Below are 19,993 nucleotides of genomic sequence, written 5' to 3'. Positions count from 1 at the left end.
CAGAAGGGAACACTGTTCCATTGTCAGTAGAGTTTCAACCTTCCTCACAAACCTGTCTGAACGTTAGATTAAAATAAATGAAAAACTATTTCTAATTTATTTCCTAGATAGGTGAGTATTTTACACACATTCATTCATACTGGTTTGGTACCCAACATATTTCTGCTGCCGACAGATAAGCAGCCAGTGCACAACAAATATGATTATTATTGAAGCAATGATGCATAAATGTCAACTACTCATGGTCCAGTTGTGAAAGTAACTGTGTCTCTTCATCAATAATTAAATCTGCGTTCCTCAGGAGGGCATCAACTCACAGATCAAGACTATGAAAGATGGCACTTAAATAGCAGCACAACAGCAAAATAAATCTGCAGGTAGTTGTGTTGAGTCCACCGTGTCTGAGGGTGAGCAGATGGGAGTGTCTGGATCTTTTTCTTTGTTTGGTGTTTGCTTTAAAGAAACATTTCATTAAGCCGCTACTGTACACGTCAAGCTTTTGAATGTAAATCACAAAGAGACACCAGGAAGGGAGAACTAAAAATCATATGACAATTGGTATCACACTGGTGAGAGTTAGCACTCCAAACAACACTTTAATATCAAGTACCTGAGTGGGGTCTATCAACAAGTGAATATTGAATCTGAATAAATGAACTTGCTGATTATCATCTCCTATTAATCGCATGAATAATTGCTTGGACTTTTGAGTTTGAGTTCTGCCTTAATCCACTCATCAATTCTGGTCAGGCGCGGCTGAAGGAGAGAGTGCCATGCTGCCACCCTCGCCATTGTACATTCACAACATTAAAAAATGCATAAATAAATATTTTAAGAGCAAAAATAATATTGTGAACAACGTGTTTGTACTTTGAGAGGAGCAAGATAAATGCCATATAGAAAATAAGGAGTTCCATTCATCGGTGTATGATGTTTTTAGCGCTTCTTTAGTGCAATTGATGGGACCATGTTCAGGTGCACTCAACCTGTACCAACCAACACAGAGCTGTTATCACCACCCTTCCGCCATCATGGTGGGTCTCATGAGACCTTGGTGGCTGACTCACAGGCCGAGTTGCGGCAGATGGAGACAAAATCCAAATGAACAAAATGTTTACCATTATAAACATCTTTGTTAAATCACAAAGAACAGTACAGTGGGTAAGAGATAGGGTTTCCTCCTATGACCCCACAGACTTTCTGGACAAGACACAAAGTTTTCTGATAACAGAAATGTTTACTGTTCAGACATTAAGAATTTCAATTTTTTTCTTGAACTTGTATTGTATTTCTTGTCTAGTTTTGTCTTTCATGTGTGTGAACAACCAGATTATGTCCAATTGGAAAAACTTTTATATGCGAGGCCACTGTTTTATTTCAACTAAAAAACCTACTCCTTGTCTGCTCTTTGAAATGGAGAATTTTATCAAATAAATCCACCCTGCCTGAAATCACGAGGAAACCGCTCTCATCGTGTCATTAATTCAGCAGAGAAAAACTCTTACCACACATTATAATTTATTTATAGGTTTAAATGGGCAAAACACTTGGTTTGAATAATACATTTGTGCGGGCGAGGGGTGTGGAGTTGGCTTTGGGGAGGGGCAGTTGACTGGGGGTCTTTGATGAATATTCAGGAAGGGCTAAACCTTTGTCTTGTGGGACCTGTCAGCGCCACCAGTGGCCAGGAAGGCACAGCTGCGCTGCTCATTTGCTTGGCTCAAGGTGCGGTGGGTTCTTCAATATGGATAATGTCGGACCATTATGTGATTAGCCACTGAAAAAGCAAGCAGCAGCCCACTTAGACTCTCCTCCATCTGTTTGGTGGGCTCCAAGAGGAGGTGGGACGTGCTCCTGTCAATCAAGGTGACATGCTTTGGCGGGCAAAGGTAGAGCGTTTAATAAGGCACTGAAACGACCCCGGTGGCTGGGCTGGGAATAGAGGTGCCAAGTGGACAGACGCCTAAAAGATGATGAATGGTTGCACGTGTGAGCCCAGACTCTATGTTGCACAGACAATACAAAGCACTCAATCTTACGATCATTCGAACAAAACTGAATGTAGCGGTTGTGATTGTTTTTGCTGCTAATCGGATCAGGGTTTATCAACGTTTGAAAAGTGTCCCAACAGGAGTCTTCCAGCCTCCACAGTCAAACAAGCACTATGGCTTCGAACAAAGACAATCTCAATAACAAATGTGCTTTTCCCCATCGAGACCACTGAGGATCAGAAGCCTTTATTGGCCACAATGGGATCACAGCACAGACATGGCAATAGCTGCACACTACCATAGAGTTGCACATCTGGAGGCCCTTCAGTCGTGAAAAAAAGCTAGAGCAAGCCATCCCGCATGTTCTTGTTCTGTTGCTCAGCTGTTGTTCTCACATGCACCCGATGCCAACGTGGCTTTATTTGTCTTAAGCATAGCAGACGGTTTGCATCTGTGTATGGCAATGTCTTCCTTTGGCAAAATCGTAGTTAATATTCACAGTTTATTGTTCACAGTCTTGGACACTACTCAAGTGAGAAATTGATTTATTTTCCCTCTTTTTGCAGGGTTTGCCACAAGTGTGTGAGTGCAGTCAGACAGGTGGCAGTTTATTCAAATTGAATGTGACGAAACAATCTGCATGTTCAGAGAAGATAATGCTCTGAATCTCCCCAGCATGTCACCCTCTTCCTTTAGTTTCTTTATGTTTCTGCTTACTACACTCCTGCAGAGCGAAGAGAACACTTCTGTTCTGCCTCTCAGTCTCAGGCATAATTGGGGTTTCAGCACTATAGTGGAGTTCATACATCGCAATGCTCCATCGTACAGAAAATGCAGAAAATGCCGGCTCCAAACAGGCATGGAGATCAACAGCACTTCAGCGTACAATGACAATCACAACTAGGCATGTGATCTATTGTCTAAATGATTGAGCAAGGAACAGAAACAAAGCCCAGAAAGAAAAAGATGTGAGGGAAAAACATGCACAATGTGCATGACATCAAATGAAAGGAAACAAGATGAAACTCCTTTCACAAAAATAACATTGTCCCGTCCTGTGTGTTTTGTAATTTGATTCTCGCATATTTTTCTTTTTGAATAATTTAGAGCATGAGCTGCTTAAAATTACATTAGGCAAATGTTTTCAGATTTGATAGATCCACATTGCTTTCACTTTTTTTTGTTTGTCTTAAATGGCACACATACGAATGTGAAAATTCTGCTGTCATATAATCTCACCTGATTTTGTACATATTTGTGAAGTTACTAAAAATTTGAGGACAGCATATTGTAGTGACTGAATATTTACCTCTGATTATATGGTGATAGATCACAAGCAGCAGGGTTGTTGATGGAAGAGTTTCATTCCTGGATACTGTGTCAACAGAACATACACAGATATCTAAAATAATATATGTGTCTAGGTCTTCCATATATTTATAGCAACAATCACAATAGTAAAATAGAAAAAAACTGAAAGTTTTCCTTGAAAATAGCATGAATAACAAAATATCTGAGCTTGGAATTTATTTATTTATAATTATTCTGACAGACTATAGTATGATGAATAATCAAAAACACTGATCAGCTTTGAATGCGGGTTTTGACCAACTGATGATGCAACACAGTAATATCACACATTTTTATAATTCAGTTCCCATTGCTTCTCTCAACATTATTGTCCGCCTGCAATGTGGGTGCACCAAACAAAGACCAGTAGCAACAGCGAAGAAAAGAAGCAGTCGGATCCACTGCATGAACTCCTTGGCTGAGTGCTGACTTAATTTCCCAGGAGGTCATAAAAACACACCTATTCTCTCATCTGACTTGCACACTCAAAACACCCAAAATAATCCTTCCTATTCATTTATGCTCAGTCCCAAATCATCAAAGAACTACTGTAGAAGATTGAACATTTCCTCCCACTGGTTCTTTTGGTGAGTGACATCAGAGATAATGTTTCAGCATTTCCCCCTGGGTTGTCTCTGACAGAGCTGACGGCATATGAAATTTATCCAAATCCAGAAGTCGCCACAGAGTACATCTGCATGTCAAAAATGCAGCTGTTCTTTGAAAAGACAAAAACAACCAGCCGAATAACTGGACATCCTGGTGGTCAATACCTCCTGATAAGTCAGCTCTAAAACAAGTTTTCATATCACAGCACCTGCAGATGTCAACGACAATATTTACTTCTAAGTATGGAGCAGAAAAAAAAAAGCGTATCTACAAAGCTGAGCAGGTTTTTCAAAGCAAATGCCAAAGTGAAATGAAAGCATTAAAAACTCCAAAAATAGTAAAAAAAAAATATGATAATAACTGACAATTGATTGCAGAGAGATTCTGGTACAATAACAATAATTGCCTGCCCATTATTTCTGCTCCTTTTCATAACGTCAATACGGCATTTTGGACGTGCCAATGACATCACCCCAGAGAACAGCTGCACACCCAGGGTGTATAATTGTAAACTGTAGTGTAAAGGGTTTTTTTTTTTCTCAATTCAAATTATGTTTCTATTTGGAAAGTTAAATATAAGATCCACAACTCTCTTTTTATATAAAAAGAGAATTAAAATAAATCTGTAATGAAATGTACCAAAGAACTGCAAACCGGACAATTATGAGTAATGAAAAATTTATCAGGATAGTGATCTATAATTTAGTCTTTAATCTTTGTTACTTCTTGTCTTAGACAAACTCAGGGATGATCATCTTTAGTCAACAGGGAAACAGTGGTAATGGACTTTGAGACACTTCATTGATGTCTTTGCTCTTAAATATGGAGATAGAGGCAAAAGCACACCCCTCTTTACCTTTGAGAGGGAGTGCTATCCAGTCCGGAGGAATGCGGAGCGATGCTGCAGCCTGCAGGAGCGTCAGTCCAACAGCCGGAGGAAGATGAAGCATCCGATGATGTGGAGAAAGAATGAATCAGTTTCCTGACAGTGGTGTCAAAAGTGACAGTTAAGGATCCGAAAGAAGAGACAGCGATTTTACCCAAAATCGGCCAAGGAGGGATGGAGGGACGAGTGCGGGAGCAGAGCTGCGCGTTCACCTCCAGCAGCTGAGCGCTACTGAACAAAAGAGAGCTCTGCTCTTCTGATAGATGGAGAGGGAGGAGGAGGTGAGGGAAGAGGAGGAGGAGGAGGAGGAGGAAAGGGGGGTATAACATCCAGAGCGCCCACATCTAATATGATCGAAACCCACAAATTCATTTCAAGTGTGATAAATTGTCACCCAACAGATGGTCACCTGGTGTGATTTATGAAACAGGAAAATTGCTTTTCAGGCATTTTTTGCTGTAATTTGGCACCTTGGCACAGGTGCTTGGGAACCAAATCCTGTTTGGCCTTTGTCTGCTGTAATTAATAACCGCAGGGACAGAATTATCCTGTTATTGGCAGCCCAGCACTGACCTGAGCACAAGAATTAGTCAGGCCGGTCAAGCTTGTAGTCAAATTACATTAAAGTACTTTCATGAAAAAAATGCCCATCGACAGCACAGAGCATTTTGTCTCTCCCTGAAGCGACAACTATAGAACGTTTCTTGTCAATGCCTCACCAAATGTGTCAGATCCAACTCGAATCTAACATGAGCAACGCAAACACTCCATAATTCTCACATAAAAGACAGAAGCGACTGTGCCTATAGTTCAAGGCGTGAGAATTGGCTTTCTGTGATGTTCACATACCTAGAAAGCCACGGTAGAGATACAGGAAGACATACTCATAGCACATCAGTAAAAGAAACTAACCTGGTTTGAAATTAGGGAAGTTATTTTGTTCAGCAAGTGAATTTGCTTTTTCCATATTGATGCAGTTGCTAAACGTCCTCTGCTCCTGTAGGAGCTACTGCAGTCTCCTCCTGCGGTCATATGTTTGAATTGCCATACACATCACAGCGAAACATCCATCCAATCACCATCTTTCCTCCCTTCTTTTACAGCCACAAAAGTCCAGTGATTTTCAGAAAGAAAATGTCATTTGTGCTCTGCATTCAAATCATTCACTCGACCATAGTCAGCCATTGGGCATTGGGGAGCCTCACCCCATCTCCGAGCTCAAAGAAAATACGAGCAATTACACTGTATGACTTGCCAACTCAACCTGTAGTTTTTAACTGTTTGGAGAAAAGAGTGCTGACAGTACCCCCACTCCCCAAAATATAAATAAATAAATAAACAAACAAACTTGGGAGTCCAAGAAAAACACACAATGACCAATGAGGGGACTAAATCAACTTTTTTTCCATACTTGCAAAAAGCCTTTCACATTAGGTCATTACTATGTTGTTGGAAAAATAAATAAATAAATAAATGTCAGACAGAGACGTGTTTTGAGGGGCGTGCTAAAGTAAGGTTAGTATGTATTCGCAGCCACCCAGTGCTTGTTAGATTGGAAGAATAATGATCCCCCATGGGGCGCTGTGCAGCAAGCGAGAAGATAAAGCTTTTGTTTAAGCATAGTCTTATGATTCAAGACAGTCATGAGCCTCTCGCATTATATTTTCTTGATGCGATTCCCAGCTAGTTTGTTTGGAAACACATGCCAGAAGTGCACTAACACAGCCTAAATAGTGGCATTCAGTTGAAGGAGTCTGTGAAAGGAACTGTCCGTGGTGCTGGAGCTGTCAAATGAGACGGTGAGTTTTACAGTGTGAATATCATTTATACAGCACAGCAACTCGATCTAAGCATTTAAAAGCTGAATTGTGCAATCGAAAATCCAACGCACAGTGCACCGTACAGAATGAGACGTGTGCATATACAGTATTACTATAAATGGACAACAGAAGAGTGCTGGACTGTAACTGTAGCCAATGATTGGATCAAGGCAACACAAAACAGCAGAGAAATGCATATAGGTCGTTTATAAAGAAGCTCATCTGGGCCCTCAATTATGCAACATTCCACATACAGTAAGTGGTATTTTAATGCTGACCACATCAGTATGACATCATTTTTAGAGTTTCATGGACTTGTGTGTCTCTTTAACGAAGCATAAGCTGACGCCACCAAACAACACAACAGCATTAGGGTGACACTTGACATTCCTGTTTTGCATCAGTCTCCAATTACAGAGATTTACCAAATGGAGTTTATATGACCAACAACAAATTTAGGGGCTTAGATAATGTGTAATGTATTCTAGTCTTCTGGGAGCAGTCAGCACTAATGCTGCGTTTTGTTTGGTCTGCAGTTTTAAAGCTTTGTAAGTGTGGCACTGAGAGCGTTACAGAAGTCTGCTGGAGGGGAATGCTGCGACTGATCACGAGAGAAAAGCTAGAACCTGCATCAGGACAATGAGAACGCAACAAAGAATGTTGATCGTATCCTTAGACAATAGAGGAAGAAGTAGATTCACCAGCTTCTGCGATCGATCTGCTGAAATAATTTATGATGCTACAGTACATTGCACAAATATAATGTAGTTAGAGTAACAGGTCAGTTCTGAGCTTCAGATTACTCTCCAAGCAGACATCAAGAACAAAACCTTAAATGATGGGAGCAATTGGCCACGATTGCATCAAAGGACAGACATCACCCCAATATTATTTTCTTCTCTTCCTCTCTTTATTCTTATCTACTTCCAGAAATAGCCAGTGGGCACATATGAGTTTAAATAAAGAAAGAGCTTTTGTCGATCCGGGAGCATAACAGTTGTGGGTAAATGTGTTTTTCTGGCATAGCAGCTACTTCATACTCCGGTTAAATACATATTTGATGCAGAGGCGGAAGCATTAAGAGCTGAATCGCATGGTTGCCTCCTCCAGTGAGAGTTTATTACATTTTGATAATTCCTTAATTAAGCAAACCAAGAGGGTAATAATCCCAGAAGAAAGCGTTGAACAGCAACCCCCAAAAACCCAGTGGAATAATTATGCAGAGAAAAGAAAAGTGTTTGTCCCTCGGAGGATTTTGGCATTTACTTCACGCCAACTCTACCATCAAAGATGGGGGTGTTTGTTTTCTTTGAACAAAGACTGAATTCTTAAAGGAAAGCACCTTTAGGCAAAATCATCATTGTTATAGCTCGATGGTTTGAATCTTTTACAATATAGGAAAATTAACAGTTTAACACTCTCCTGCTGATGTATGATGACTTATATCTGCTCTTCTAAAAGTATATTTTCAGGCTCCGAATTGGACAAGTTCAGCAATGATTGGTGTTTTAAATGAAGTTTACAGTTACCTCGACAAGACGCTGGTGAAGTGACACATGCGCAGTCTGTTTCACTTCTGTGACCAGTGACCAAACGTAGGTACGTGACAATATCAGGAAATACTGCCTGAGGTGACCATTGATGCCGGCTCCATGTAAACTTGGTTTCTGTAGATGTAAATTGTCAAGTAACCATAGGGCGAAATTGTTTTCGCATAGTTGTATTCAGTACTTACAAAAAATTTTTTAAAAAAGGTTCCCGACACCAGGTCTACAGGGCCATACGTACAACATACAATTTCACATTGTTCAATATGACACCAATACCATAGAAAAAAACAGAAAGAAATTACAATAACAATACAACTGCTGCTTCAACAATTAGTACGACAAGTACCACACAATGTGATGTTTATTGCGGTCAATTGTATGAAACATGTGTAAGTACATACTGGGAATGTATAGATTAAAAAGAGATTCATGGAGGGATTCACCAACCACAACATAATGTTTTGTACATCGAGGATAGACAAAAATGCATTCAGAAGACAAAATGAAAATGAGGCTCCTAAAATGTAAAAAAAATAAATCGAAATGGCATTGGAAAAAGTAAATAAAATATTATGAAATGTTTGTCATAAATGGCTCTTTATTTTCTTAGAGTCTAAGAGTCTGTGTCTGTTTCCTTTATTCCTGTCCTCTTGTTTGTGTTTTTTCTCCTGTTTCCCATGATCCGGTGAAGAATGTTTCCGTAACCCGTACAGGTAAAACTGTGTTTGCATGTGTTCACCCACGTCTCTTTCATCCATGTGTGCAGTACTCTTGCTAAATTAATTTGCATAAGAATGCTACAAAAATAACGCCCTTTGATTCAGGAGACGGCATCTTATTTTCCTCTACACTTTATGGGTAAACTTAAGTGCCAGTCATTCACTTCCTGACAAAAAAGTTTTGATTTTGTCATTACTCAGAAATCTTTGATTCAAGCTGGGCCAAACAAAGAAATGTGATCAAAAACCCGACAAAGTCTGAATAAATAAATAAATTGTACAGTAGAAAGGCAGTAGAAAGGCAATCATAGTGCATCTCATAAACTGTTTGTACTTCATACTTCAGTTATTTCTAATCACCATTGTTGCTTAATTAAATAATATATTCTATTGAACAAAAATTGTGTTATATTATTAATCTTATTAATTCAGTGTTTGTGCAACAGCACTGCTGGCAGACCACAGAAGAATATTGTGTCTGCAGTTGCGAATCCTTCACAGACGCAAAGGATTCAGGGAAAATGCTAAGGAGACTCTTTGGATTTACAGCTTTTGTCAGTGGTCAGTATTTGTATTTGTCTCAGGACAGTTCACTTTGTCGCAGATAAACCAAATAAAATTAATGCAGTCAGCTGCAGTGTGAAGCAGCTAGTTAGATTGCCAGTTTGGTCACATACTACCACTGCGCAACGACACAGGTAGTTGAAAATGTTTGGGTACAGAATAGAATTCAAATTGTTCATTGACTGTACGGAGAAATCAAACTTTGTGATTTAAAGTTGCTTTAAGGGCCAATAGCACCCCGGTCTTCTTTATGTCAAAACCGGTTGACTTAACCCTGTCAACTGTCCTTGCACTCTGAGCTCTCAGAGCGGAGGCAGGTCATGACTTAGTCTCATCATTTTGTCCTGTACTGTTGTGAGGTAACACACTCCAGATTAAACCATTAAGGTGGTGTGCCTAAAGTGACAGCCCATATTTAGTCACTGGTTGATATTAAGCACATCATTCATCTTATCATGGTGCTAGATGTGAAAGCCTTGTTTGTTTAATGTGAAACTTGAGAGACCACCTAATCCCAGACAGGAGAGTGTCGGGACCAAGACAATTACCGCAACAGTGCATGTCTGCGTGAACATGTAATTCTTTTGTGTGCTCCAGCGTGATGACCCTCACAACGGTCGCAGGCTCAAACTGATTTGGGTTAAATTTATGAGGGACTACAAGTCATCTCTAGCTGAAAACACCAACAACACCACTACAATAAACCTATAATAACAGGAAGTATGAAACTATTTTAATAAAACACCTCATGAATGTAAGATCGAAGTAAAGATACACAGTTACCAGAATGAAATGGATTCATGCTACATTGTCCTACCCAAAAAACGGAATTAGTTTCGACCTAAAGTGTCAACAGAGCAATATGGATGTCAGGGCCGCACTTTAACCCGTCTGTTTTTATCTGTTGTATTTCTTCCTTGTGCTTTTATTTTAGCTGGCTCTGATCTCCTCATGGATATATTCTCTCAGACGCCAGCTACGTTTGCCAGATGGTAGTTTTTTGTTTCCACTTAGGTGACTCTTCTAAGACTTCCATGATCTCGTTCTTGTCCCTGACCTTTTCTAAGTTTCCATTGCGTGCTTGAATACCTATTTCAGCCGTAACTTTCATTCCTCGTTCTTCCTCGTTCTACTTTCGCTTCTCTCCAGTCTTGATTCAGTCCACATGTGAGCAGTTTTCAAGTCTCACTTTTTAGTTATATCATTCTGTGTAGTCACCACCACCGAGTGCTTTCAGTTTATCACCACCACGTTGAGCTTAACTCCGGGTGTGTTTTCTGTTCTCCCCACTTTAGTAGGCTGTTGATTCGAATCCGCCTCTCTTGTTTTCCAGATTCTCCCCGTTCCCTGTATGTTGATCCCGGCCCGCGTTTTGGTTCCCGGCACTCTTAGTTCACTAGTTATTTGTCTATAGTATTTGTTCCATCCTCGGTAAAATTGTGTCATTTAATCTCGAGTCCGTGTCTTCTGCCGACCAACACTGACTGCACTTGGGCCATCATTCGCAACTATAGTTAAATAGCATATACTGTAAATGCAAAATAAAAAAATCCGAATTCAAAATAGAAAATATCCAAACAGAACATTGATTTGTCCATCAACAGAACATTGATTTGTCCATAACATACCTGTTATAAAAGTGGTGAAAGCGTCTGGACACCTCAGTCAGTACATCAGTGACTTGATGGAGTATGTGTGTATGTGACTGCCTACCTTGCTGCATACTGAGAGGGATCCACGGTGACCCACTTTCTATGTGTGTGGATGTACGTATTTGGCTCATTGATACATCAATAATGATAATGCATAGTGATGCAGCTGCACGCCTGGATAGTGCTGGCTTTCAGATCCTCATATTGGGCCAGGACGGGGCAAAAGAGAGAATCCAAAACCATATATCAACGAGACAGTAAAAATCTGGTCTCAAGACCAAGACCCGTCTTGCTCAACATGTCTATGTGACACAGACTATTTTCTTCCCAAAAAGCAACAGTGGACTCTCTGACATAAAGGAGTATATGCATCGCCTAGTTTTACTGCAATGAATGAACTGGTATATAAAGTATTTGTGGGGTGGAAAATTACACTTCTTAAAGGGCCATCTTCGATACCGTGACCGTTGTCAGGAACAACAGTGAGAAGAACCGAAGAAGAAGAGTCTTAAATTTCACAAAACATTTTGAAAAAGAAACATGGTAAAATGTGCAATTACACCATGACATTAGATGCTTCAAACGTTATTTGACAATTGTATTTATTAGTATTTTATTTTAATATTCTCAACAAAAATGATTCATTTTCTTTGTAACTATGGGTGAAACAAGTAACCACTATATACTGTAAGGGGACTATATTACAAGTTATGTCTTCTATATTTTGTATTCATTTTGACCAGAAAGAAATTCTGTGTGGCGTTACTCATTAAAAGAAGTCACTTATTTGACTATTGACTATCAATAAGATTATCAATAGCTACAGGCAAGGAAAAACAATGGGGAGGAATAAGAAGGTAAACAAATAACATATATATTATAGTATACATTAGTTATAATTAGTTTTTAGTTTACTTTAGGTATAATCATAGTACTAATAATTTTAATGATTGTTGAAAAAAGTAAACTTTCATTGGAAGATTTGCTCGGACCTCAAAACAGCCGCATAACACAGGCATGTGGCTCCCTGGCCTTACATTTCCCGTTTTCCTCTTTAAGATCTGGCAAATATTTTTCATTTCATTTCATTGTATTGGGATTCAACTTTTTTATTTGGTTATTTTAATTTCTTTTCATACGGTCTGTTCTGTAAATTGTCTCTCTGCTTGTTGGCTAACCTTAGCAGGAGTCTGAACCAAACTTCAATCCAATTCTAATGACCCAGTTATTCTGACATGTTCACCCTCAAAACTCTATGTGGACTGGCCAAAATCGCACAAAGCAAAATGTCCTAATTAGAACAGTGTCTGGTCAAAGATTGGTCCACACGACAATATTAATACATGTACGCACACACACACACACCCACACACACATACACAAAAGAGCAAGTTAAAGTGACCCAACAAAGGTTTCCTCAAAAAAAATGCTTTGTTTAGTGTTGTGTCATTGTGAAGCCGTTTCAGCCGCTGCAGCCCAGTGACCCAGAAAAGTCTTAGCCCAGCATTAAAAGGCCATCAACAACTACAGAGAGCCATTTATTGTAATGGAGAATGACCATCTGCATGAGGGGTTAAATTGCTTTGTGTGAAAAATGTGGGTGCAGGCTGGGGGTGGGGAGTTTGACAAGGGACTAAGGATGACACACAGGACAGGGAGCAAGGAAGAGGAGTCAGCAGACCAGAGAAGCTGGAAATGAGGGAGTAATGAAGCTGTGCAGGTGAAAGCAGGTGATCTATAATAGATGAAGCTGAAGAGCGGACATGGAGATAATAGTTGGAGTATATCGGCAATAAATACATGGCGACTGAAGAGGGTGGACCTAGTTTTTCCTGAGAGAAGGGCTTTTCAAGATGTAGAAAAATGAAGGTGTGCACCAAGATAGTTGCATGCTCACCAAATAGTTCTTAATGCAGAATGGTTAAACTGGGATGTCTCAATTCTGTCAAAAAACAAATGAGTTAGTTCCCCAGTAGTGTAGTCTTAACCTTCTTTAAAAAGGTGAATACAGTAAACAATGGCTTCACAAACTACTTTAGTGAAACTACGGCAAGTTGGAAATGAAATATTAAATAGTCACCAATGCCCATTATTTCCTGCGTTGTTAAAGCACTGCATGACAACAAAATGAAATTAAACGGACCACAGGTTTCTGGACATAACAGCAGTCCATTGTGCAATAAAAAGTGGGGGCATAAAACTGATCCAGATTTAAGTGTCTAGTTTATGACAGAAAGTGGGAAATCAAAAGTTATGATTTGGAAAATGGCCAATGATGAACTTGGGGGAAACAAGATACGCAGTTAATGAAATACAACATAGCAAACCAAAATGGTTGTTTAATGTCCAACTATTACATTTTAGTGTTATTGATTTACTGTCTCCATTACACAATAGTTTTATAAAGCGTATTAATTTCATGATGAAAGCGTCACAGATTTTAAGATCCAATCTTATTACACTCACGGCAGACAGCAGCACTTGTGCAGCAGAGTTGTAAATCAACGTAATGAGACATAAATCACTGGTAATTAGCATATGGATTATGGGCAGATGGTAAAATACATAACCGCACAGGACACAGCTCCCTCACTCAGGTGCAGTGGCAGCAATACCTCATCTCTCTCCCCCGGCGACCCCAGGACAGATCATTATTATTGGCTATCGGTGTCTTCAGTGACTTGAACAAATCGCAAACACAAACCTCAGCAGAAACCGATCAACTGCACCAGTTACCATTTCAAGGCGTCGACGATGCAGAGGGCAGCCAAGTGATGCAGGCATTTATCTCTCTATCTCTGACAGAAGTGTTCGTCTAAAGCAGGCAACTCGGACACCAAACCCTCTTAACATTGAGACTTACATTGACTCTCTCATCTTGTACACATGAATCATTCATAATGGTATCAATGTCGGCCTCATAATCTGCTAATATATAACCACCAAAACTACGTGCAGAGCGTTTCCTGTAACGGGTAACACAGTGAGCAGAATTATGGAAAGCCAAAAAGTAGGGTTGTCCCAATAAATCTTTTTCACCTCTGATTCAATACCGATATTGAAGCCTTGCGTAATGGCGGCTATCAATCTGATACAATGTGAGCATGATTCATATATACTTTCATCAAGTGATGTTACACAAATTGAGAACAATAGTCAGCAACTGTATGAGAAAAAATTATGATTAAAAAAAATTATTTTAAACCAACTGGTTACATACATTTTCACCTTTAAGATAATTCCTACTGTATTCTACAATTTGATAAAATAACCTAAATAAATACAATGAAACCATGGACTCTTAAAGCAACATGGGCCCTATTTATTTTTATTTTATTCTTAGACGTTTGTTGCGTTTTCGACTCTTCCGTCTTGTTTGCGACGCTGCTTCAAATGCATGAATAGGTTGGTCGTATTAAACCTTTCCGGTCCTGTGCCACCACAGGAAATTGTGCATGAGAAGTGTTACACTCAGCTGTAATGTCTTTTGTCTGAGTTTACAGTAAATATTGCCACGTAGCCGTTATCACTTATGTCAGTTGCACAATGTAGACCTAACCCGGTCTACATCAACAACAGATGCCAATTCTGCAATTCTGCATACGACTTGAGGGAGCAGTGTTGTTTGAACACTTCTTCACGACGATAGATAGATAGCTAGATGACATGACACCAAATATATAATTTCAATTTAAACTAGCTCTGTTATCCATAAAAAAGTGTGGTGAATTTAACTGTTTTCTCTCAAGAGAAAAGGCTGAAAGTAACACCATATGTAGTACTTCCATTATTTTGCCCAGCCTCACAATCTTTTGTCCTATTTTCTGAAAATGTCTCTTCTCCCTCCTCATATTCGCCCGCTCCCTATGGTGCCCTGTCAGTCCAGTAGGGATTTTTCAGCCAGTCATTGACGAGGCAGCTCTTTCTGAAACGCCAGTCTGCAGGACATCAAACACAGACCTCTCTCATCACAATCAGGCTTCACAACACAGCATGTGGCATCAGCATCCTGGGGATTTACTTTATCAGAAAAGACAGCCAGTGAAAATGGACCAGAAGAGAGCATTTGGCACAAGAAAATTTCCCCCCAAAATTGTTGGTGCTTCCCACCTGTTTGGGTAACAAGGCCTGCTGATAAAATACATATATATACATACAAAAATATATATTTTTAGTCATTACAGTAGCTGGACATCCATCTATTCTCCCGGAGAAAACATATCAACACCAGTCTACATGGTATCATTGCATTCATCAACAACTCAACTGTTTCCTGCGACTGGGTTTTCTGCCCGATTTGAACAGGTATTTTCCTTGCCTGGAAAAATTGGCTCATCATATATACTTTTGGAACATGTCTCCTGGAAAGTAGCCTGACACAGCAGCCATTTTCCATCCTGCTGCCGCTACCCAACTAGCCACCTCACAAAGCTATTCTTCCCCTCCACTGCATCTGTGCTCCTTCAAGTGACCAGAAAATCGGAATTCCGAGTCAAAGAGCTATTATTTCTTTTATTAATTATAATAAGGGTTGGTCACGATATCGAATGTCTTGTTTAACTTTCCTTAGTGCTAAAGAAAGCATTCATATTATGACTATTGATTTGACTCTGTTTGTGGGGAGAAGATGCACCAGACAAAGATCACAGTCGCAAAGCTGTGGGGGTTAAGTGAATGAAACAAGTGAATGTTTAATGTATCTGCATGTGTGATGTGTTTTAGCCTCAGATGAGACACAGAAATTGAAAAATAAATGTATATATTTTTTGAAGAGCCCAAGCACTACTTAAATAATATATATTGTAGATTGAGTGAGTTGGAATTTAACACCTCAAAATATTAAAATGCATCTTCCAGTGAAAAACAAAATAATCTGCCTCCATAGACAAAGTTAGGCATAATAATCACCTCTTGTTTCGCATATTTTAGCATTGCAGAAAATGCCTGGGGCCATCTCAAATCTTCATCATGCTGCTCTTTCTTCTGACTTCAGGAGTTAAATGAGATGAAAAAGCAGGGAAACTGCTGCTTTAATGTCCTATTATAATGATGCAATCGTTAAAGAAAGTGTGCACAAGTTGGGGTTTTTGAATCTATCGTCAAACGTAATTTTCTGAATGTCTGGCATCAAATACAGCATAAATGGGGCTCATGTGCTTGACTGAAGCGAATAAAACAAATACATTAGAGAAGGGGATTGACAATCTTCAAGTTAAAAAGACTTGCTTTTCATTTGGCGGTGATTTAAAGGTATTTTAAGATGAAAAACAAAAACATTCAATGTAAGATAAGACCCAAAAAAAGTCCCTATTTAATCTGCATGCATCCCGAAACAAGCCATCATATTCTTTTGTCACGTCAAGCGTCTTGCTTTTGTTTTAATCGGTGACTACCAGAATGTATTTGACTAATGAACAGCGCTAAGCAGCAGTCGGTCCATATGGTCGCCTTCAGCTTTTCCTCTGTAATGATCTCACTAGAGAATAAATAACAGAAAACATTTACAGGAGACATGGATTTCTGCCCCAAATGTGCAACGCAAGTTAAATGGAATTACACTAGAGACGCGTCTGGAGAAATGGAAGATGCTTGTTTGTGTGACTAGAGAAATAAATCATTTATTTTTGAGAAGCATCTCAACACAGGAGCAAAATTTCCCCCTTTTCTCCTTTCAGCTTTTGGAGAATGCATGTTGGCCCTGTTTGTGGGGAGGAGTTCTAAGACACAGTCACAAAAACCATTCATTCAGGGTAATTGGTGAACATGAGAGGTCATTTGTCTCTGATGGACTGGTGGGATGTCCATGGTGTACTTCACCCCTTGCTCAATATCTGCTGAATGAATTCTCTGAAAAACGTAGTCTTATGTCTTGCTGGAAGGGATTCACAGTATGTCATTCATTCATTCGCTTTCAGACACGCATCAATTAACACTCCAAATATCTGCAAATATCTTGTCTTGGACCTCATGATGTTGACGTTGGGTGCACCGCATTTCCTTGGTCTTGCACTGAAACACTGATGGAAGTAACCATGGACTGACGTACTCGGCAGAATGCTTAGAATGTGTAGTTCGACACGCTTCTTTATTTAATTTTTTTATTTTTAAACAAAGATCCGTTAATGTTGCACCCACTTTTACCATGATGTTGATGTCAGTTCTATCAGGGCTTAAGCATCAGCTCCTCAGGGTGAAATATGAAGTCAAAATAAAAGCCATGGTTCTCATCAACTGTCGCTCTGCAATGAAGGACCTTTTTGCTCCATTCCCATCCTCACTCCCATGGCACAACATATTGACTTTGGGAAAGAGAACTTTTGCGGCCTATATTGACATCATCCCCAACTTCTACCGAATGCGTTACTGCAACTGCAACAGGGCTGCAGCGTAGTTTCTCAAAAAGAATCAAGTGTTTTCAGTCTATCAATTTCCACCGCCAACAGAGTTGGGTACTGCACACTACTGCACATTGCTGCACCGCTTCAAATCAGCCAGGATTCTATTTCTTGCAGACCGACCCGCCGCACCACTTCAAGTTGGAGTGGAGAGGTACGTACAGACAGCAAATCAACCTGTGAAAAGTGACATGAATCCGGGAAAACTTTGTAACCAAACACTATGTGTTGACGTTATTCATACTTTACTGTGAGAGCAAAAGCGAAATCACAGCATGGCCTGCAGTTCTGCACTGTATGAAACCAAAACCAAAGCGCGACACCACTGCATTCCAGTGTGGATGACTGCAGTTCATGATAGTGGTTTTAATTGTACACAACAATCTCTCAACAGTTCAGACAAGACTGCAGATGGTTGTCCGATCAGCTGACTTATGACCCGCTCCGTCGCTGCCGCGAGAGAAACACAGACCCAGACGAAGCATCATGTGTAGATTCAGGAGGATTTTATGTTTATGAGCGTAGTTTTAACACATTTGATTCAAGAAAACATTTAACAACAACATACATAGTCACAGAGATTTGATGATCCGCATATCTGAGTTTGTTAGTCCAGCGTTTCACATGATTTTTTATCATAATGGATCGCTCAATGAAGCACTTCCCTTCCATTTCATTCATTCAAGTCCTCGACAAATAGTGAACTGTGATTGTATGGTGAGCGACACATGAATACAGACGGATGTTAGGGTTAGTTAAGCCATGGAATGGCTCTCCATTCGTTCCACACAGATCAATGTATCAATTGCTATTTAAAACCCCTCGAATGGAATGAGACTATATTGGGGGTAAAAGTTAAAAAAAAGCGTGATCACAACTCTCAAATTTCATGCATTTTGCCAATCTCTAGAAAGCTTGTATTTCTTTCCTGGAATTAAAGCCAATGAATTAGTAAAATAAATAAATAAAATCATTTCTGTAGTTGTGAAATAAAAATAAACCATGATAATTATCAGAAATTATCAAACGCAGAAATATATTAACACACATCATTAGACTAATAAACAGAAACATCTCAGTGATTGCACCAGTTTGCTCATTAAACACATCACAGCTCCATTTTGGCCTATTTACTGGAGGGTTTTGACGGAGTGGCATGGCAACGCTGTTTGGTGCGGATGCTGCAATGGGAGACACATTTTCACTGTCATGGAATCAAATACGGTTGAATACACAACTAGCGGAGATGAAATTTACCGCAGTCAGACTGAGTAAACAGTACACTTGAGATCCACGCAAGTCCCCTTATTGAGCCATTAACCATGTGTTTGTCTGCAAGGAAAGAAGGTGAAAAGAAACCCTATGGTATGGAATTATCTACATAGTGATGCCATTCAGAAAAGTGGGGAAAAGAACTTCTTGAAGTTCAGAGGAGTTAAATCGCATATAGAATGGCAGGGACTTAATCGAGGGCAGAAAGAAGGTTCAAGTCAAAAGGATTGCGTGACATATTTAGCTCAGAAGAATCCTGTACGTACTGTAACTCTTGCACCTGTCATGATCTGTGTACGTACTGTAAGTCTTGCACCTGTCATGATCTGTGAATTTCTGCTTGCAGTAAAATTAGGATTTAATCTTGCACTGCAATTGCAATTGATCACTTGAAGCACGTAATTACACATAAATATCATCATGGAATTTTGGCGTCAGGTGTCTGTCTAGGTGGATTCAATTAAGGAAAAAGTCATTATTAGGTTTCATCTGTCCAGACACGTGAGCACATGAAGCAGAGAAAGATATACGAAAGGAGTTTGACTTTAAAAACTATGATTTATTTTTTCAGTCTCAATTTTAGGGGGATTGTTCGTTTCCCACTGATTTATTTAACAGTGAAATACAAAAATATGAACAATACAATTATACTGATTTAGTATATTGTAAGAGAGAAAACAGGTTCATTGGCTGATGATTGTTGATGTTGTCTGGCTTTTATAAGCATCAATAAAAATTACCCAGAGAAATATATATCATCCAATAGCATTACTCAGCCAGACTAAATGTTTTGCGCCATCTGTCTTTAACCGACCACTTCATACGAAAATTTGTTCACTCACTGGAGGACAAGGCATTTGCATTTCAGCAATTTGAGATGACCTTAGCCATCCACAAAACTTACACAGATTCCAAAATTGATGTGGGGACTCACGTAGAGGCATGTGTTGCTAGGTTTTGGACGGTCATGTTGGTCCTGCCTGTTCAATAAAGATTATATGTCTACCACATGACCACGCGCATCTAAATTGGACTGCACAGTTTTTGCTTTGTGTAAACAAGGACAATTTCATCAGTTTATATATCCTTCAGAGTGTGGAACAAAATAACTGTTGCAAGTGTAGTGCGTCTTGAGATTCTTGGTTCACTTATCACTGATCATTACCTATGAGCATTTGCCTTCCA

General features: G+C 39.5%; 1 protein-coding gene across 3 annotated transcripts in view; it reads right to left on the bottom strand.

The window, feature by feature from the left end:
• The window catches only part of ncanb (neurocan b), a 166,570-nt gene that overhangs the window by 133,829 nt on the left and 12,748 nt on the right, over window positions 1–19,993 (bottom strand). For 2 of the 3 annotated variants that reach the window (XM_053847973.1, XM_053847988.1), the window contains exons 1-2: window positions 4,991–5,052; window positions 4,807–4,858 (exon numbers count right to left, since the gene is read on the bottom strand). The exons of the other annotated variant lie outside the window; for it this stretch is intronic. The gene's annotated coding sequence lies outside the window, so the exon portion shown is untranslated. Of the gene's footprint in view, window positions 1–4,806; window positions 4,859–4,990; window positions 5,053–19,993 lie in introns of those variants that run through there. 3 annotated transcript variants of the gene reach the window in all.

The sequence above is a fragment of the Synchiropus splendidus genome, chromosome 1 (genome assembly GCF_027744825.2).
Source record: "Synchiropus splendidus isolate RoL2022-P1 chromosome 1, RoL_Sspl_1.0, whole genome shotgun sequence".
NCBI lineage: Eukaryota > Metazoa > Chordata > Actinopteri > Syngnathiformes > Callionymidae > Synchiropus > Synchiropus splendidus.
The sequence above is the reverse complement of the archived record's forward strand: the minus strand, read 5'-3'. Positions and strand labels throughout refer to the sequence as shown.